General features: G+C 43.1%; 1 long non-coding RNA gene and 1 other non-coding gene across 2 annotated transcripts; both read right to left on the reverse strand.

Moving 5' to 3' along the window:
• Window positions 1-2,463: 2,463 nt before the first annotated feature.
• On the reverse strand, window positions 2,464-16,629 carry LOC114222275 (uncharacterized). The gene is made up of 4 exons (XR_003611897.2): window positions 16,544-16,629; window positions 7,247-7,377; window positions 6,278-6,374; window positions 2,464-4,695 (listed from the first exon to the last, which is right to left on the reverse strand). It is a non-coding gene; the product is annotated as an uncharacterized LOC114222275 (long non-coding RNA).
• On the reverse strand, window positions 13,148-13,275 carry LOC114222292 (small Cajal body-specific RNA 20). The gene has a single exon (XR_003611904.1).
• Window positions 16,630-17,871: the final 1,242 nt, after the last annotated feature.

Genomic DNA, 17,871 nt, shown 5'->3' on the forward strand with positions numbered 1-17,871 from the left:
TGTTGATGTCACTGTGGGGTTGATTTACTCTGAACTATTCATCTCATCTCCATCCTGCTGCTAACCTCCTTTGTTCACCCCCTTTTTATTTCACCCAGAATTCTGATCACTTCTGGACTCTGACCCCCAGGGCTCCTCTCCTCCTCCAGGCAGCAGAAAAGATCCATTTTCCAGTAGACACACTGTTTTGCAGGAGTTTCCCATGGTAAATTTGTTAAGCCTTTAGTAACTTAAGGTCTCTTTTATACCATGTCATACTGTACTCTATCCACTAGTCCTCTACCTGCCCCATCCTGCCAGGCTTTACTTTATTCCCCCTCCCCCACATCTTTTCAGGGGCATCTGCAACCATCTTTGCAGATCCCAGTATGTTAGCTGGCTTACTGATGTCTGAATCTCAATTGTCAATTAAGGTCATGTTTCCCACAGGGTCCCTGGGCCTGGAGCAAAGTGTAGGCATATGGATATGTATCTGTTTCCGATGGAGAATTTTAACATAAACTGCTCACCATTCTATTATACATGGTCTTGGTGGTAAATTGGAACTAGAAATTAAGAGGTGTTATGAGGCTTTGATACAGAAAACTAGAAGTTATAATATTAAATTACGCATAAGGGGCAGCTTAAGGAGATGCCTCTTCCTGTTTCTCACTTCCTCTCCGGCCCTATCCTAATGTGTTGGATGTGGGAGTTCTGGACATGGAGGATGTGGGGGTATGGTCAGCTGCCCCACAGGGCCTAGCATAGTTCCTTATAATCAGAATGCAAAAAATATTAACTATTTCACTTTTAATTATTATACTTTTTATTTCTTCTTGCAGTTTTTATCTTTTTATACAAGATTTCTCTAATATTTTACCTTAACCATAGCTTATCCTCATCACTCTCCTCTGCTACTCTGGCCATCACTGGTTCCTCACTGGTTCCAGTGAGGGCTCCTGCCTGGTTCTGTGGAAGGAGCCCCTACCTGGAGCACTGGCTCTACAGAGTGATCTCCAGATCTTGGACAATGCAGACTAACCATAATTTCCCCTTTCTGATCTTTGATGGATGTTAAAATGTCATTTTGATGACCCCTTTGTGAGAAACTGGTCCTTCCAAAATCATTCCAGACCACCAGGTACCATTGTTCCCATCACACGCACACCCTGATCTCCTCACTCTGCTGAGAATAGCAGCCCCCGCATGATGTCAGAGCCCCAAAGTCTTTCTCAGGGAGTAAGCCCACATGGAAAGCCCCCTAAGGTCATTCCCCTGAGCTGGATCCTCCAGGAGGAGCAGCTCTGCACTTACCTGGGGTGTCTCTGCTCTGAACCAAAGGGGAGCTTAGCATCAACCAAGGACATCATGAGAGCGGCCATCCCTGGGACCCCAGTGATCCTCGGGACCACCATCCTGGAGCCTGGGAAAGGATGGGGGCTGAGAGACTTGCAGTCAGAACAGCTCTCACTAAATGGGCCCCACTCCTAAAATATATTAATATATTATTAATATATTAATTTATATACTATATGCTATAATATTAAAATATTAGAGATGATGAACTTGGGCAGCCTTCCTTAACCCCTGGGTGTGGCCAGATTCTGAAAAAGGGAACCAATAAGCAGGAATTGTCATTCACTAGACAGAAGTTTGGTATAAAGCACATAATTCTTTAAGGTGTAAGATTCATTGAAGACAGTATAAGGAAAGGGATCCTCATTTTGAGCAACTGGGTGAGTCATAAGGTTTGATTGCTTATGTGTTTTCCTCCCTAGGAACAGATCCCAACGAATGTCATTCCCACTCCATGGTGAACGCCATCTCCCTTGCACAGACATGTTCTGGGATAGAGCAGTCCTAAGCAGTGTGTTGAAGATCTAGGGGGATTAGACTCCCTACCTTTAAACTCTGGGGTCCATCCTTTCTTTGCATTTCAATATTTTGGCAGGGGGCAGAATTTGTAAACACCAAATGATCCCTTGCTAATTTATAGGTGGTTCTGATATGTGTTTCTGATTTTTTTTTTAACCCACTATGACTAGTTTCCTCTCATGTAGAATGGAGATTATTATGGAGCCTATGTCATTGGTTTATTGGGAAATCTAATTGGGATAATACTCAGTATTTGTAAGTCTCTTAAAACAGAGCTGGCGCATAGTAAGGAATCAAGAAATGTTCATTATTATACTGCAAGGCTAATTAAAAACAGAAAAACAGTTGAATAAATACAAAACACAATTAATTTTAACAATATAAGTTCTATCACTTTGTTAATAAGTATCAGGGGCTTTTACTACAGTTCTACACAAATTTATGAAAAGACATCAAATTTATATATAAAAAAAGAATTTATAAAGCAAAGTTAATTTTACACTAAGTGGTAAAATATTAGAGAAATCTCGTATAAAAAGATAAAAACTGCAAGAAGAAATAAAAAGAATAATTAGAAGTGAAATAGTTAATATTTTTTGCATTCTGATTATATGTCTGGAAATTTTTGATTAAATATTATCAGATTCCTCCAAAATTATCAAAGGAATGAAAGGGTAAAATATAACATTACTTAATAACAATCAAGGGAATTCTTATATGATACAAAAAATCAACATGAAATTATGAAGAAAATTATCCATTCACAAAAGTTACTACAAATAAAAAATGTTCCAGGATCAATTTCAAAGACGTATTTCCAATCAATCCCATTAAAAAGAAGGTGATTATCATGTCTCCATTTTTGTTCTCTTCCTCTTATCCCTGAACCCCACATAGGTTGGGACTTTCTCAGCCGCGTCGTTTCTCGCCTCTTTCCCAGACACTAAGATGCTCCTTCTGACATTTTCTGGTTGGCTGAGCCCCGCTGAGCTGTTTCACCTCCACCCCTTCTCCCTCCACCAGATAGGGAAATAAGTCCTGGATTCAGAGCTCCTCTGAATCCTGCTCTGCTCTGCCTCATTCTCTCCCCACTGTCTGCCTCATTCTCTCCTGCTCTGCCTCATTCTCTCCCCACTGTCTGCCTCATTGTCTCCTGCTCTGCCTCATTCTCTCCCCACTGTCTGCCTCATTGTCTCCTGCTCTGCCTCATTCTCTCCCCACTGTCTGCCTCACGGCAGCCACTGCAGATGTACCTGGAAGACATAAGGAAAAGAAAAAAAACCTTTGAGTTATGAGGGTTAAATGAAGCAATGCACACACATAACAGGTTATGGGAGTCACGGTTTATTCGCCATGCTCAGCGCCTCTCTTCCTGGGCTCCCTCACTTAATCATCCCATCCTTTCTGCAGACCCCAGCTATGCTTACTCCTGGCTTAGTAACACCCAAGTCTGCACCCTCAGCCTCTCTTGGAAACGAAGGCAGCTGGTCCCACGCAAGGCCAGATGGGAGGGGTGCAGTGGGCGGGGAGCAAGCAGAGGGAAGAACAGGGGGCGGGGCCGGGGGCGGGGCCAGGGGACGAACAAGATGCCGGGGCTGCTTGTAAGGAGAGAGGAGGCACCACCTCCGTGCGTCAGAGATCTTCTGAGCGCTCAGTATGTGACTCAGGAGGTAATAATTCATAGTTTATGCAAAAAGGACCACTTAGAACTTATCTCAACTTTCAGGATAATTTCATATGAAACAGAAAACCCAAAATCATTTTGGATTGTAAAAGCAGACCTAAGTTTAAAAAAGAGAACTGCATCTACTGCTTTGAGCATTTTAACACTGTGTGAATTACGAGGACAGGAGGCCTGGATGGTCTGATGACTACAGACTTAAAGGATAAACCTGTATCTTCTATAACTTGTTGCATTAAAAAGGCTAAGCCTTGTTTGGTCAAGGACTATTTATCATGGTATGCAAAACAAAGGGCTTAAGTTTATTACATTATATTTCCAATTTTAAATTCTGATCTTAACTTGATTTCTTTTTAAAAAAGATTTATTTATTTACTTTAGGGGGAGGGGCAGAGGGAGAAGGAGAGAGAGACTCCTCAAGCAGACATCCCACTGAGCGGGGAGCCTGATGCAGGGCTCCATCCCAGGACTGAGATTGTGACCTGAGCCAAAATCAAGAGTCAGACGCTCAATCAGCTGAGCCACCCAGGCACCCCTTAATTTGATTTCTTAACGGTAATGGTAAAACACGCTCTTTTTAAGTTATATGTTGAATCAGTGCTGTGTGAATATAGGTCATATAACACAAAATTCACCATCTGCTCATCCTTGAATAACTAAGAATGGTCCCAGACCTACAGGGATAAAAGTAGCAAACACAAATCACTATCTTTGGGACAGCCCAAAGATAGAGGGTGAATTCAGAGGAGGTCCATGTCCAATCTGCCACCTTTCCCAAGAGTTAGGATATCCCCTTTTCATGCTTTCCTTCTTGCCTGTGTATACACAACAATGAACCTCTTCATGAACTCCTATTGTTTACAAAAATCCTCAAACAAAAGCAATGGCAGAGATGACTTGGTGCATATTCTTAAGAGAAAACAGACAATAACATTGACCTTTTATTATTTATGGAACTATAAGAAGGGAACTTGGATAGGGGCCCTGAGAGAAAGTGTGCATGGAATCAAAGAACAACTATAGAAACTAGTTTCAGTTACTTAGTAGTAACATACTCTTGGGAGGCTGAAGTCTGTCCCAGAACCAGCCTCTAGGACTGAGGAAAGATAGAAAAATGCTTGTTCCGGGGCACACGGAGGTCTTTGGGTCAGATCAGGAACCTGCAGAGGTAAAAGGAAAAGTTATCTCAGGTTGCTGATTTCTCTTCCTTTAAGGCTCAGGAAAGAAAAATTTGGTGACAGACTGAGTCTCAGCCTGATGAAAAATAAGAATTTTTCTGGGCTTCCTTCATCAGTGGAATAAAGTAACGCTCGTTTTCCACACTTGCTAACCGGCTGAAGTTTAAAGAGAGGCTCAGGCCTGAGACCCTCTCCCAGTAGATGATTTAGAGTCACGGTGCAATGAAAGGACTTTCTGCGGGGCACCTGGGTGGCTCAGTCGTTAAGCGTCTGCCTTTGGCTCAGGTCATGATCCCAGGGTCCTGGGATTGAGTCCCGCATCGGGCTCCCTCCTGAGGGGGGAGCTTGCTTCTCCCTCTCCCACTCCCCCTGCTTGTGTTCCTGCTCTTGCTATCTCTCTCTGTCAAATAAGTAAATAAAATCTTTAAAATAAATAAATAAGTAAATAAATAAATAAAATCTTAAAAAAAAAAGAAAGAAAGAAAGGACTTTCTGCAACCCACCCCCCAAGAAAAACAAAGCAGGAATATTACTTGGTTTTCAAGATTGTCGTTATGTGAAAATGAAAGGAGAAAAGGAATGTCTTCAGCCATTAAAAGCATCTTAGACAATTAGATAAACTTTCCAATCTCATTTCCATTGCCATGGTCTGATCCCTGGGAAGTAAGGCAGGGGCTGGTTGAAGACTAATCCATACTAAATGAACTCAGGCATGACCTGAGTATCTGCAGCCCCCATGCGTCTGGTTGAGATAAGATTCCAGCCTGGGAATTTCTCTCTCCCTCGAGGCTGTTTTTGCTCCCTGACAATCTGATTTCAGTGGCCTCCAGGATTCTCTGGCATTGCTTTTCTGTGTCAGTTCCTTATCATGGAAGATGGGTGAGTAAGGGGAAAGCAAACCTCAGCCACCTCTCAGGTTTTCTTACCTTTCTTGCTCCTCATTCGCACTAAGATGCCCACTACAAGGAAGATGAGCCCCAGCACAAAGCTTGAGATTCCAGCCAGCGTTCCTCTGGGCAGAATCAGTGTGCCTCCGGGAAACACAGACTGGAGTCAGTCTCACCTCTACCTGCTGCATCCCCCTCAGGTACTATCTGAGATTCTGGGACCTGATGTAGAACTCCAATATGAAGGCTATGACAGATACATACCTTGGAGAAGGAGGAAATTTAGAAAGGACCCCCAAGTTCTGGAAATTAGGCTGTGACTTCAAAAAGGACACACATGCTAATTCTGGTAGCTGCCTCTCAAAATAACTCACTAAGCTAAAAGACCGAAGGCAGAGAACAGTTCCCATGTGTGAGGGTAATTCGGGAAGGCATCTGAGTTTCCTAGGTTTTCTGACAAGAGCAGAGACCTATGAATCCTTAGCATCCCCTAGGTCAGGGTGGCCAAGTCTCTGCTGCCCCAGCTCTGAACTATTCTCAGGGACTTCTCTAGGAAAAAGATGGGGGTAGAAATGACCCCAGTGTATAGACACATGACAAGATGAGTGGACCCCAGAGCTAGAACATCCCCTGTTCTCAGAATTTGGAGTCTACATGGTTATCAGGGAATAACTCACTCCACTCCACAGTGACAGGACCATCCAGGCTGGGGTGCTCCACTTGGCAGGTCCAGCCATCTCCCTGCTGAAGGGTCATTGCCAGCATCACCAGGATCTGGAAGATCCAGTCTTTATTATGGACCAGGTTGGTGGACATAACCCTAGCTGTTTTCCTCCTGTCCACTCAGGAACCAGTGGGGTTGAATGTGGCCTGGATAGAAATCTGTCACATAGTATACAAGAAGGCTGAGGTGCTGTAGGGGCCATTCTTCAAAGGGGAGGTGTTCGCTTTAGGCTTGACTAAGAATTGTAAAAAGGAAAAAGAGCTAATGGCATATGAGATTATTATTTCTTAGACATTTTTGTTATAGAGTTGATTTCTAGATGTTTAAAATATAAATGATATAATTAGGCTAGGAGATATGGGTGGTACTGAACAGATGGAAATAAACCTTCAAATGGAATATTCATGACCTTGAATTATATAATAAGGATTGAGAAGAATGGGAGAGAGACAACGCAGTACTTTGTGGCACATTTAGCAGAAATTTTAACTGTAAAAAAAAAAAGAAATTTTAACTGTAAGTCAGTGAGTAATAGCCTTTGGACAAAGAATATATAACCAGCTGTGAAATGACCTATGTTTTCAATGTTTATCTTGATTAAAAGGATGAAAAATTTGCTCAAATAATTTCTTAAAATTAAATATACAGACAATAGCATTCTCTTGTTATATGAATCTAATAACTTTTTTTTAAATGAAGGAAATTAAGCAAGTTTGATATGGCTTATTCTTTAAATAATTTAAATATTTTTTCTACAAAAGTCCAACAAAATCTTCATATTTATAGTGCTATCCCCAAACCCAGTATTCTGAGCCCCTACATGCTTCATCAGTAGGCATACTAGTCCTTTAAGTTCCTCTTCTGCAATATGTCTTCTCAGGCTCCTTGAAGAATCCCCAAAACAGTCAGATGTTATCTGTACCTCCACATTTCTCTGCTTGATGGCCCCTTTCCTTCTTCTTCATCTTCTGTGCTGCTCATAGGTCAATTTCCAAGTGCAGTTTCTTCTTTTGGATAGCTCCCTCCAGAGGGCAGAAAGTGTCCATTGTGTCCCTAGAGAAAATTCAGAGCAGTTTCCCAAAACAGAGCTTCTAGCTCCTTAATAATTTAGTTCTTCCTTTTCTACTTTGTGCACAAATACTCTAGGGTGCAGCTGGGTCAGGTAAAGGTACAGTAACTATACCCATGACCATTGTTCCCTGTTATATTTTTGCCTTGTGCATACCAGGAGAGTGAGAAAATATCACAAAAAACTAAACTGAATGGGTGTGCAAGCACTTCCTATAGCTCCTCTCCCTGGCTCAGCACAGAGTGAGCAGGTGATAAAACCCAGCTCCCAGCTTCTCCCTGGAAGGAATTAGACTGTGCATCTAGCACCCTGACTTTTCTAGCTGTTGACTGAGGGTCTGGCTTCTAACTAGCCTGTCCATAGGAGAGGGCCTGGAATTTGCTAGTCTCCTGGGGACAACAGAGAACAAGTGGTGGTTTTGAATAGGTTTATGGGTTCTTCTTATGGCTCCTTCTCCCTCAGTTCACTTCAGTGATAAAGCCCAGCATCCAGCTTCTCCCTGGAAGGAGTTGGACTACACATCTAGCCCCCCAACTTTTCCAGGTGCTACTGGAGAGACTGGCTTCCAATTCACCAGTCTTTGAGAACCGACAGGGATTGAAATTCACTAGGCCCCTGGGAACTACAGAGAGCAAAGCAATGGTCTAAAAGTATGTGGTCTGAACAAGAATGCAGGTATTTGTCACAGCTCTTCTCCTTGGCTCAGTGCAGAATGAGTGGGTGATAAACTCTAGCTCCCAGATTGTCCCTGAGGAAAGAAGGAATTGGATCACATATGCAGCACCCAACTTTTTCAGCTGCTACTCAAGGAGTTGGCTTCTATCTCACCTGTCTCGGGGCACTGACAGGACTTTCACACTCTAGATTCCTGGTGGCTGCTAAGTACACAGACAATGGTTTGGAAACACATACAGAGATCTGAAAGACAACCATAATCTTTGGTTGGGATGATTGGTAAGGGTCTTCTCCTGTATGAGGCCAGTCCATGAAGACTAGGAGATGTGGCTGTTTTGTCTAATGCACAGACACCAACACAGAGTCAAGGAAAATGAAGAAGCAGGGAACTATGTTCCAAACAAAAAAATAACATAAATTTCTTAAAATCAATCCTAATGAAATAGAAATGTGATTTACCCAACAATCAAAATCAAAGTAAAATCTTGGGTAAAATCATTTACCCAAGAATTCAAAATAATTATCATTAAGATGCTCACTGAAGTTAGGAGAGCAATGCATGAACAAAGTGAGAATTTCAACAAAGAGTTAGAAAAATTTTAAAGTACCAAACAGAAATCATAAAGTTGAAGAATACAATAACTGAACTGAAAAATTCAACAGAGGTGTTCAACAGCAGACTAGATCAAGTAGAAGAAAGTATTAGTGAAATTGAAAACGAGTCACTGGAAGTCATCCAGTCAGAGGAACCAAAAGAAAAAAGAATGAAAAGAGTGAAGATAGCTTAAGGGACTGGGGACATCATCAAATTGACCAATATAAACATGATGGGAGTCTCAGAGGAAGAAGAGAGAGAGAGAGAAAGGGGCAGAATGCTTATTCAAAGAAATAATGTTGAAAACTTCCCAAATCTGGGGAAGCCTAAAGATCCAAGGAGCCTAAAGAATATTAAAGGAGATGTACCCAAAGAAACCCACACTGAAGCGCATTATAATTAAATTATCAAAGTCAAAGACAAAGGGAGAATTTTGAAAGCAGCAGGAAAAAAGCAACTTGTCACATACTAGGAAACCCCAATAAAACTATCAGTAGATTTTTCAGCAGAAACATTGCAGGCCAAAAGAGTGGGATGATATATATAAAGTGCTGAAAGAAAACAAATCCTGCCAACCAAGAATGCTATATTCAGCAAAAACTGTCCTTCAAAAATGAAGGGAAGATAAAGACTTTCTCAGACAAACTAAGGGAGTCCATCACCACTAAGACCTGCCTTATAGGAAATGTTAGAACGAGGTGAAATGAAAGGATGCTAACAGCAAAATGATAACTTAAGAAAGTAAGAAACACATTAGTAAAGGTGAAAATATAGACAAATATGGAATGCTGTATCACTGTAACATTGATGAGCAGATCATTTTTAAATCTAGTGAAAAAAAGACAAAAGCACTAAAGTAACTATAACTAAAATCATATTAATGGATATACAATATAAATAGATGTAAATTGTGACATCAGTAACATATATGGGGGTAGGGGAGAGGTAAAAGTGTAGAGTTCTTGTATGCAAGTCACGTTAAGTTGTTATCAGCTTAAAAGAGAGTGTTATAGCTAGAAGGTATTTATATAAGCCCCACTATAACTACAAAGAAAATACCTATAGAAGCTACACAAAAGAAAAAGAACTAAAGCCTATCAATACAAAAAAAAAAAAAAAACCCACACAAAGGAAGACAGAGAAAAAGAGGGACAAAGAACTATAAGACAAACAGAAAACGGTTAACAAAATGGTAATATTAAATCCTTCTCAATCAATAATTACTGTAGATGTAAATCGTTTAACTCCCCAATCAAAAGACATAGAGTGACTGAATGGATAAAAAATCCAAGATCCAACTATATGCTGTCTATTAGAAAATTACTTTATTACTTTTTCTTAAAATTTTAATTCAATTAGCCAACTTATAGTACATTTTCAGTTTCAGATATAGTGTTTAATAATTTATCAATTGCATATAACACCCAGTGCTCATCGTATCACATGCCCTCCTAAATGCTCATCACCCAATTACCCCATCTCCCCACCCACCTCCCCTCCAGCAACCCTCAGTTTGTTTCCTGGAGTTAAGAGTCTTTCATGTTGGGGTGCCTGGGTGGCTCAGATGGTTAAGCGTCTGCCTTCAGCTCAGGTCATGATCCCAGAGTCCTGGGATCGGGTCCCACATTGGGCTCCCTGCTCCTTGGGAGCCTGCTTCTCCCTCTGCCTCTCTCTCTCTCTCTCTCTCTCTGTCTCTCATAAATAAATAAAATCTTTTAAAAAAAAAAGAGTCTCTCATATTTTTTCTCCCTCTGATGACTTCCCATTCTGTTTTCCCTCCCTTCCCCTACAGTCCTCTGCCCTGTTTCTTATATTTCACATGAGTGAAACCGTATGATAATTGTCTTTCTCTGATTGACTTATTTCACTCAGCATAATACCCTCCAGTTCTATCCACATCAAGAAACTTACTTTAGAGACGCCTGGGTGGCTCATTTGGTTAAGCGGCTGCCTTTGACTCAGGTCATGATCCCAGGGTCAGAATATACATTTGTGTTATACAGAAATGTATAACAAAATGGAATCAAGAAGAAATAGAAAGCCTGAACAGACCAATAACAAATAAGAAAATTGAAGGAATAATTAAAAACCTTCCAACAAAGAAAAGCCCAGGACCAGATGGCTTAATGGATGAATTCTACCAAACATTCAAAGAAGAATTAAAACCAATCCATCTAAAACTCTTCCAAAAAATAGAGGGAACACTTCCAAACCATTTATGAGTCCAGCAACACCCTAATACCAAAAGCTAGACAAAGATAACACAAGAAAAGAAAACCACAGACCAATATCCCTAATGAACACAGATGCTAAAATACTCAGTAGAATATTAGCAGACCAATTCAACAGCACATTAAAAGGATTATATATCATGACCAAGTGGGATTTATCTGTGGGATGAAAAGATGGCTCAATAATGGCAAAATCAATTAATGTGACACATCATATTAACAGAATGAAAGATAAACATGAGCATCTCACGATAGATGAATAGACACAGAAAAAGCATTCGACAACATCCATTTGGGATAAACACTATCAGCAAAATAGATATAGAGGAACTTACCTCAACACAATAAAGGCCATATATTAAAAGCCCACAGCTAACATAATGAATGAAGAAAACCTGAAAGCTTTTCTTCTAAGGTCTGGTACAAGGCAAGGATGCCCACTCTTGCCACTTCTATTCAACATAGTACTGGAAATCCTAGCCAGAGCAATTAGACAAGAAAAAGAAATGAAAGGCATTCAAAACAGAAAGGAAGAAATAAATTTATCTGTTTTCAGATGACATGATCATATATGTAGAAAACTCCAAAGACTCAACAACAACAAAACTATTAGAACTAATAAATGAATCCAGTAAAGTAGTAGGAAACAAAATCAATGTGTGAAAATCAGTGATGTTTCTATACACTAAAAATGAACTCTCTGAAAAGAAAATTAAGGAAACAATCCTAATCACATAGCAACAAAAAGACTAAAATACTTAGGAATAAACTTAACCAAAGAGATGAAAAATTTGTCCACTGAAAATTCTAAAACATTGATGAAGGAAATCCACGCAGACACAGATAAAAGAAAAGACCTCAATGTTCATGGATTGGAAGGATGGATTGGTCCAGACTACTAAGGTAATTTACAGATTCAGTGCAATTCCTAAATCCCAATGGAATTCTTTATAGAAATCGAAAAAAAATCTTTTTTTTTAAATTTTATTTATTTATTTGATGGAGAGCACAAGCAGGGGGAGCAGCAGAGAGAGAGGGAGAAGCAGACTCCTGGATGAGCAGGATCATGGCCTGGGCCAAAGGCAGACAATTAACCGACTGAGCCACCCAGGTACCCCTAGAAAAAATAATCTTAATTACATGAAACACAGAAGACCCCAAATAGACAAAACAATCTTGAGCAATAAGAACAAAGCTGGAGGCATCACATTTCCTTTTTTTTTTCCCACAGAAAGTGATTTATTGCTTTTAGAATGAAATAAAATGCTTTCAGAACTTTTATTAGTTAAGAAAAACTGTTAGAGGGGCGCCTGGGTGGCTCAGTTAGTTAAGCAACTGCCTTCGGCTCAGGTCATGATCCTGGAGTCCCGGGATCGAGTCCCACATCGGGCTCCCTGCTCAGCAGGGAGTCTGCTTCTCCCTCTGACCCTCTTCCCTCTTGTGCTCTCTATCTCTCATTCTCTGTCAAATAAATAAATAAAATCTTTAAAAAAAAAAGAAAAAAGAAAAACTGTTAGAACTTGAAAACTTTTCTAAAACATTACTTTGTCAGCTGATGAAGTAGGCACTTCAACACAGAAAACTTCCCATTTGCAACTGTGTGGAGCCCAAGCTGTCCAATTAGATGCAGCTAACTGCTTAGAAGTGGGGCTTGCACTTCGGCCAGTGTACTGTCAGGTCTAACCTCTTTGCTCTGATGCCTGTGGTGCTCCTTCTTCTCCAGCACCCACTCACAGCTCTTCTTCACCACCCCACGCCTCACAATCCTGTACGGAACTCTGTGTAGGAGACAGCCCTGAGTGTCTTTTCTAGGGGTACCTGAGTGGGTAGATGGAGTGGCCTGGCAACACCCAAGCTAATCACACAGGGAAAAATGGTGATCCTCCCTGAGTTAGGTGGCCTTGGATGCCCCTTCTACACAGAAGTCCCCACTTTTGGATACCCTCTCCTCTTCCAGTGATATCCCCCAAGAGCCAAAGAAGTTGTTCAGTAGGAGAGCAAGAGGTGAGAGGCCCCACTCCCTCACAGGCATCTTTGTGGTAGATGACTATCTGTTTAGGTGTTTGTTAGGTGTTGCCTATGGGGTAGGCAGGGGGCCAAGTTACTTTTGGGGCAACACAGGCCAGGATCAACTCATGAGAGCCTGGCACTAACTAAGGAGAGCCAGAGGCCCCATGTTGTCACTTCAGCCCCTACTCTGGCTGTAGGGCTAGCATGCCTGGTGTAGACCAAGTGGGAGTTTCCAGCAACTCCAGATGTCTGAGGCAGGAAAACAAGGCTGCCAGCCTGTGGCAACCCTGACAATGACCCTCAAGGGCTGATCTTGGCCTCCAGCCCTGGCTAAGAGAAAAGGGACCCTCCAGCCCCATGGGAGAGAGGCCTTGCCTAATTTCAAAATACATTACAATCAAAACAGTATGGTACTGGTGAAAAAACAGACATATAGGAAAATGGAACAGAATAGAGGGCCCAGAACTAAATCAGTGCATCTATGCATCTATCTATGGTCAGTTGGTCTTCAACAAGAGTTTCAAAAACACTCAATGGGGAAAGGAGAGTCTCTTCAATAAATATTGTTGGGAAAATTGGATATCTATATGCAGAAGAATGAAACTGGGCCCTTGTCTCGCACCATATGCAAAAATCAACTCAAAATAGATTAAAGACTTAAACGTAAGACTTGAAACCATAAAATCCTAGAAGAAAACATAGGGGGAAATCTCCTTGACATATGAGGAGAGATATCATCTCATACCTGTTAGGATGGCTATTATCAAAAGACAAAAATTAGTGTTGCTGAGGATGTGGAGAAAAGGCAATCCTTGTACACTGGTAGTAGGAATGTAAATTGGTACAGCCATTATGGAAAACAGTATGGAGGGTCCTCAAAAAATTAAAAATAGAACTACCATATGATCCAGCAAACCCACTTCTGAGTATATATATCCATGGTATATATGTATGAATACATATATAATAGATACATAATATATTGTATATATATTAAAATGTTATATATTATACAGAATACACATGCTAATTAGCTATATAGCAAACATTATGCTAAGTAAAATAAGGCAGACACAGAAAGACAAATACTGCATGATCTCACATGTGGAATCTAAGATAGTTAAACTCATAGAGGCAGAGAGTAGAATGGTGGTAACTAGGGGCTAGGGGGAAGTAGGAATGGGGAGCTATTGGTCAAAGGGTAGAAATCTTCGATTATCCAAGATGAATACGTTCTGGAGATCTTAGGTACAGCGTGGTGATATAGTTAACAATGTTGTATTGCATACTTGAAATTTGTTGAGGGTAGATCTCAAGTGTTCTCAACATACACACACACAAAGACTCTGGCTACCCTGTGAAGTGATGGATATGTTAATTACCTTGATTGTGCGATCATTTCACAATGTATACATATATCAAAGCATCAAGTGGAACACCTTAAATATATACAATTAATATATATAATTCCTATTTGTCAATTATACCTCAACAAGATGGAAGAAGTCTTCAGGATCTGCCAACTCTTACCTGGCTACATGGGAATCAGTAGGGAGCTAATGAAAAATACAGATTTCCAGACCTCAACACCCACTCAGGATCTGAATCTCTGGGCAGCAGTGATTCTGCAGAATCTGTGCTTTAGGGAAGATTTCTAGGAGATTCTGGTGAGCAGGACTTGGGACCTGGTGGCCTAGAAGATAAACCCAAACTCCTTGGGCTGGCATGCAGCACTCTCTGCTATCTGCTATCCAGCAGCTGATCACTGCTAGAGAAAATGATGCCATTTAGCAGATCTGTGACCCTACAAAATCTTGTATAAGGCCCCCAACAATTTACCATTCCCACGACTTGTCTTTGGGCATTTCTCTCACCTAATTACCTCAGCAATTTGCCTTTTAAACGATGTTACTCTCTTAATTCCTATCCAATTTGTCCACCATCTCATTCTTAGCAGACGACCTTGCCTTCCACTTTCCCAACGAAAGAGGAAACAAAAGCTGTCACACACATACACAGCCTGTCCCTTCTCCCACCCTTCATCTTTTCCTTTGTCTCTGTGACAAGAGTCCTTGTTTTTGTTCACAGCTCACTCCTCCACCCCTCACTGCTATTGTCTCTGGTCTCCTCAAGTTGGTGTACCCAGTCTCCTCCTCTGTACAAGTTGACAGAAAGAAGCCTTGAACAGTCTTCTTGACTCAGCGCACATCTCAGCTCTCTCTTCCCTTCATACTCAGACTTCCTAAAAGAACAGCACAATTCAGCTCAAACACTACTCTACCAGCGATGGGAAATCAAGACAAGTCAAATGCCATCTCAGCCCCCAAGGATCTTAGGCTCCACACTCATCCTCACCTCCCTTACTTCTCAGCCCGTCCTGGTCCTACTCCTGCTCCCCGTCCTGGAACCAGCCTGCTCTCCCCATGTCTCCCTGATTTCCAAACCCACACTTCAACCTGCCTTTCCTTCATCTTCTGAAGTCATTGCTACCATTGGTTTAGGTCACCTTCTTTTTTTTTTTTTAAGATTTTATTTATTTATTTGAGAGAGCGAGAATGAGAGAGAGAGAGAGCACATGAGCGGGGGGAGGGTCAGAGGGAGAAGCAGACTCCCCGCTGAGCAGGGAGCCCCATGCGGGACTCGATCCCAGGACTCCAGGATCATGACCTGAGCCGAAGGCAGTCGCTTAACCAACTGAGCCACCCAGGCGCCCTAGGTCACCTTCTTAACCTCAGTTTCTGGAACAATTCTCTGTCCATTTCTCCTAATACCTGCTCTTCACTTTCAGGTTTCCTTCCCAGGCTCTTTCTCTATTAGCCAACATCACAACTGCCCAGGTTCCTGAGGTGCAGTCCTTTGCTCTCGTCTCCCGGGATCCGCTCTCCTAAATGATCTCAGCGCCTTCTCATGGGCTCCAGACATTTATAGTAACCGGCCACCTGTTGTCCCACAGACATCTCAGACCCATCTTCCCCACCAGCGTTTCTTCCTACATCGCCCGGAGGCGGTGCTGTGCTGGGAGGCTCTGTCGGCACCTCTCTGTCCCACGGGCCACGCCTGCACCCCTGCCTCCTGGGCTCCCCACGCCCCCACGGCCAACCAGGTGCTGGCCTGCGTGCTCCCGGCGACCTCTCCTCTCCTCGGGGGCTCAGCCCCTTCTGGTCCTGCCCTCGCCCTCCCCCGCCCCTCAACCCCAGCCCCAGCCCCAGCTTCCCCTTCCTGCCCCCCGCCCCCCGCCGACAAGCCCCGCCCACACGCCCAGCCCAGCGCGCGTGGCCACGCCCCCGCCCGGCCTCCCGCCAACGCTCCCCGCCCCTCGGCCGCGCGCCCTCTTCCCGACCCGCGTCGGCCTTTTTCCGGCGTGGCCACCGCCCCAGCTCGGTCAGCGGCATGTCTTTCCCGGTCCCCGCGGAAGTGCGCGCTCTCCTTTCCCGTTTACGATGTGCCTGTCCACCAGGCGCCGCGCCCCGGGAGACAGCCGGTGCCCTCAGCGTCCCCGCGGCAGGAAAGGGGAGCGGCGGCGCTGAGCCGGGGGGAGGCGGGGGGGGGAGGTGGCGCCGCCCGACTCCCACTCCCCGCTCGCCCGCCTCGGTCCGCGCGGTCCCGGGGGCGGAGCAGGGCAGCCGCGACCGTCGTTACCTGCTCACTCGCCTCGCCCTTCCCTTGCTTCCAGCTCCTGCCGGTCCTTAAACCCGCGCCACCACCCGCCGGCTGGGAGAGCTAACCTGGAGCCCCCGGGGTCCTAGTGCCGCCCAGATAGCGCAGCTTCGTATTGGGGAGCTTTCGTGGGCTCTCTCGCATTTATTGAGAGATAGAGCCTATTAAAATCAAAACCGAACGGAGACTAGCCTTGAAAATTCTAAGCAGAGTAACCAGTATGATCATACAAACAAAGCATAATTTAGCTTATTTTGCAAGGCTAAGTTGACCTAGATCATTTCTTGTTTGAGCTTCTGGAAATGATAAGCAAAACTTGAACTGGTTCCCATGGATGATATGAAGGGACCACTGAAAAATCTCATTGCAGCCAATCCGTGAAGAATAAACAGTCACTGCTTTCTCACGGCACAAGTAGCTTTATAAAGATATACCCTGGGCCTCATTCCGTGCTCTGGTTCCAGAGCTCCCGGTTTGCAAACTATTTTTGGTGTGTGCACAATAAATTTTTACTAATTACTTTAGTGGTTCATTGGTTTTTACTTTAGCTATTTTGAACCTTTGACAGTATATTTAATGGGCATGGTTCTAGCTATTCTCAAAACGTTTCACCTCAGGGCTGGATTTTTAAAAACTATCTTTTCAGGGGCGCCTCGGTGGCTCAGTCATTGGGCGTCTGCCTTCGGCTGAGGTCATGATCCCAGGGTCCTGGGATCGAGCCGAGCCCCACATCGGGCTCCCTGCTGGGAGGGAGGCCTGCTTCTCTCTCTCCCACTCCCCCTGCTTGTGTACCTGCTCTCTCTCTCTGTCAAATAAACAAACAAAATCTTTAAAAAATAAATAAATAAAAACTATCTTTTCAAATTGTGAGTTAGGTGACCTTGGTCACAGAACCTTTCTAGGCCTTGGTGTTCTCACCTATGAAAGGAGAGGATTTAACTAAATGATTTCTGAACATTAAACAGTAGGCCTTTCACAGGGAAAAGAAAAAGGTAAATAAATAAACATGCATACATATATATGAATATATAAAATGTGACTCAATGCTAAGGGGTGATTCAGTGATCTTTAGAGAGGGGTGGTCATATTAAGGGGAAAGCAATCAATTCTGCTGGCAGCTGGAAGAGGAGGGGGACATGAAGCCTTCAGGCGGAGGTGATATTTCATGGGTCCAGGGAGGGGCAGAATCTCACTAGTGGGGAAAGGCCTCAGGTGGAGGCATGGTAGGGACAGAAAGAGTTGGGAAAATGGAGAGTGGTGCTGTTCTCTCTGACTCCTTTCCTGCTGTTGGACAGTCTTGGCTCATGTGT

This window comes from Eumetopias jubatus, unplaced genomic scaffold (assembly GCF_037043125.1).
Source record: "Eumetopias jubatus isolate StellerSeaLion01/CBP00866 unplaced genomic scaffold, mEumJub1_p1.0 scaffold_6, whole genome shotgun sequence".
NCBI lineage: Eukaryota > Metazoa > Chordata > Mammalia > Carnivora > Otariidae > Eumetopias > Eumetopias jubatus.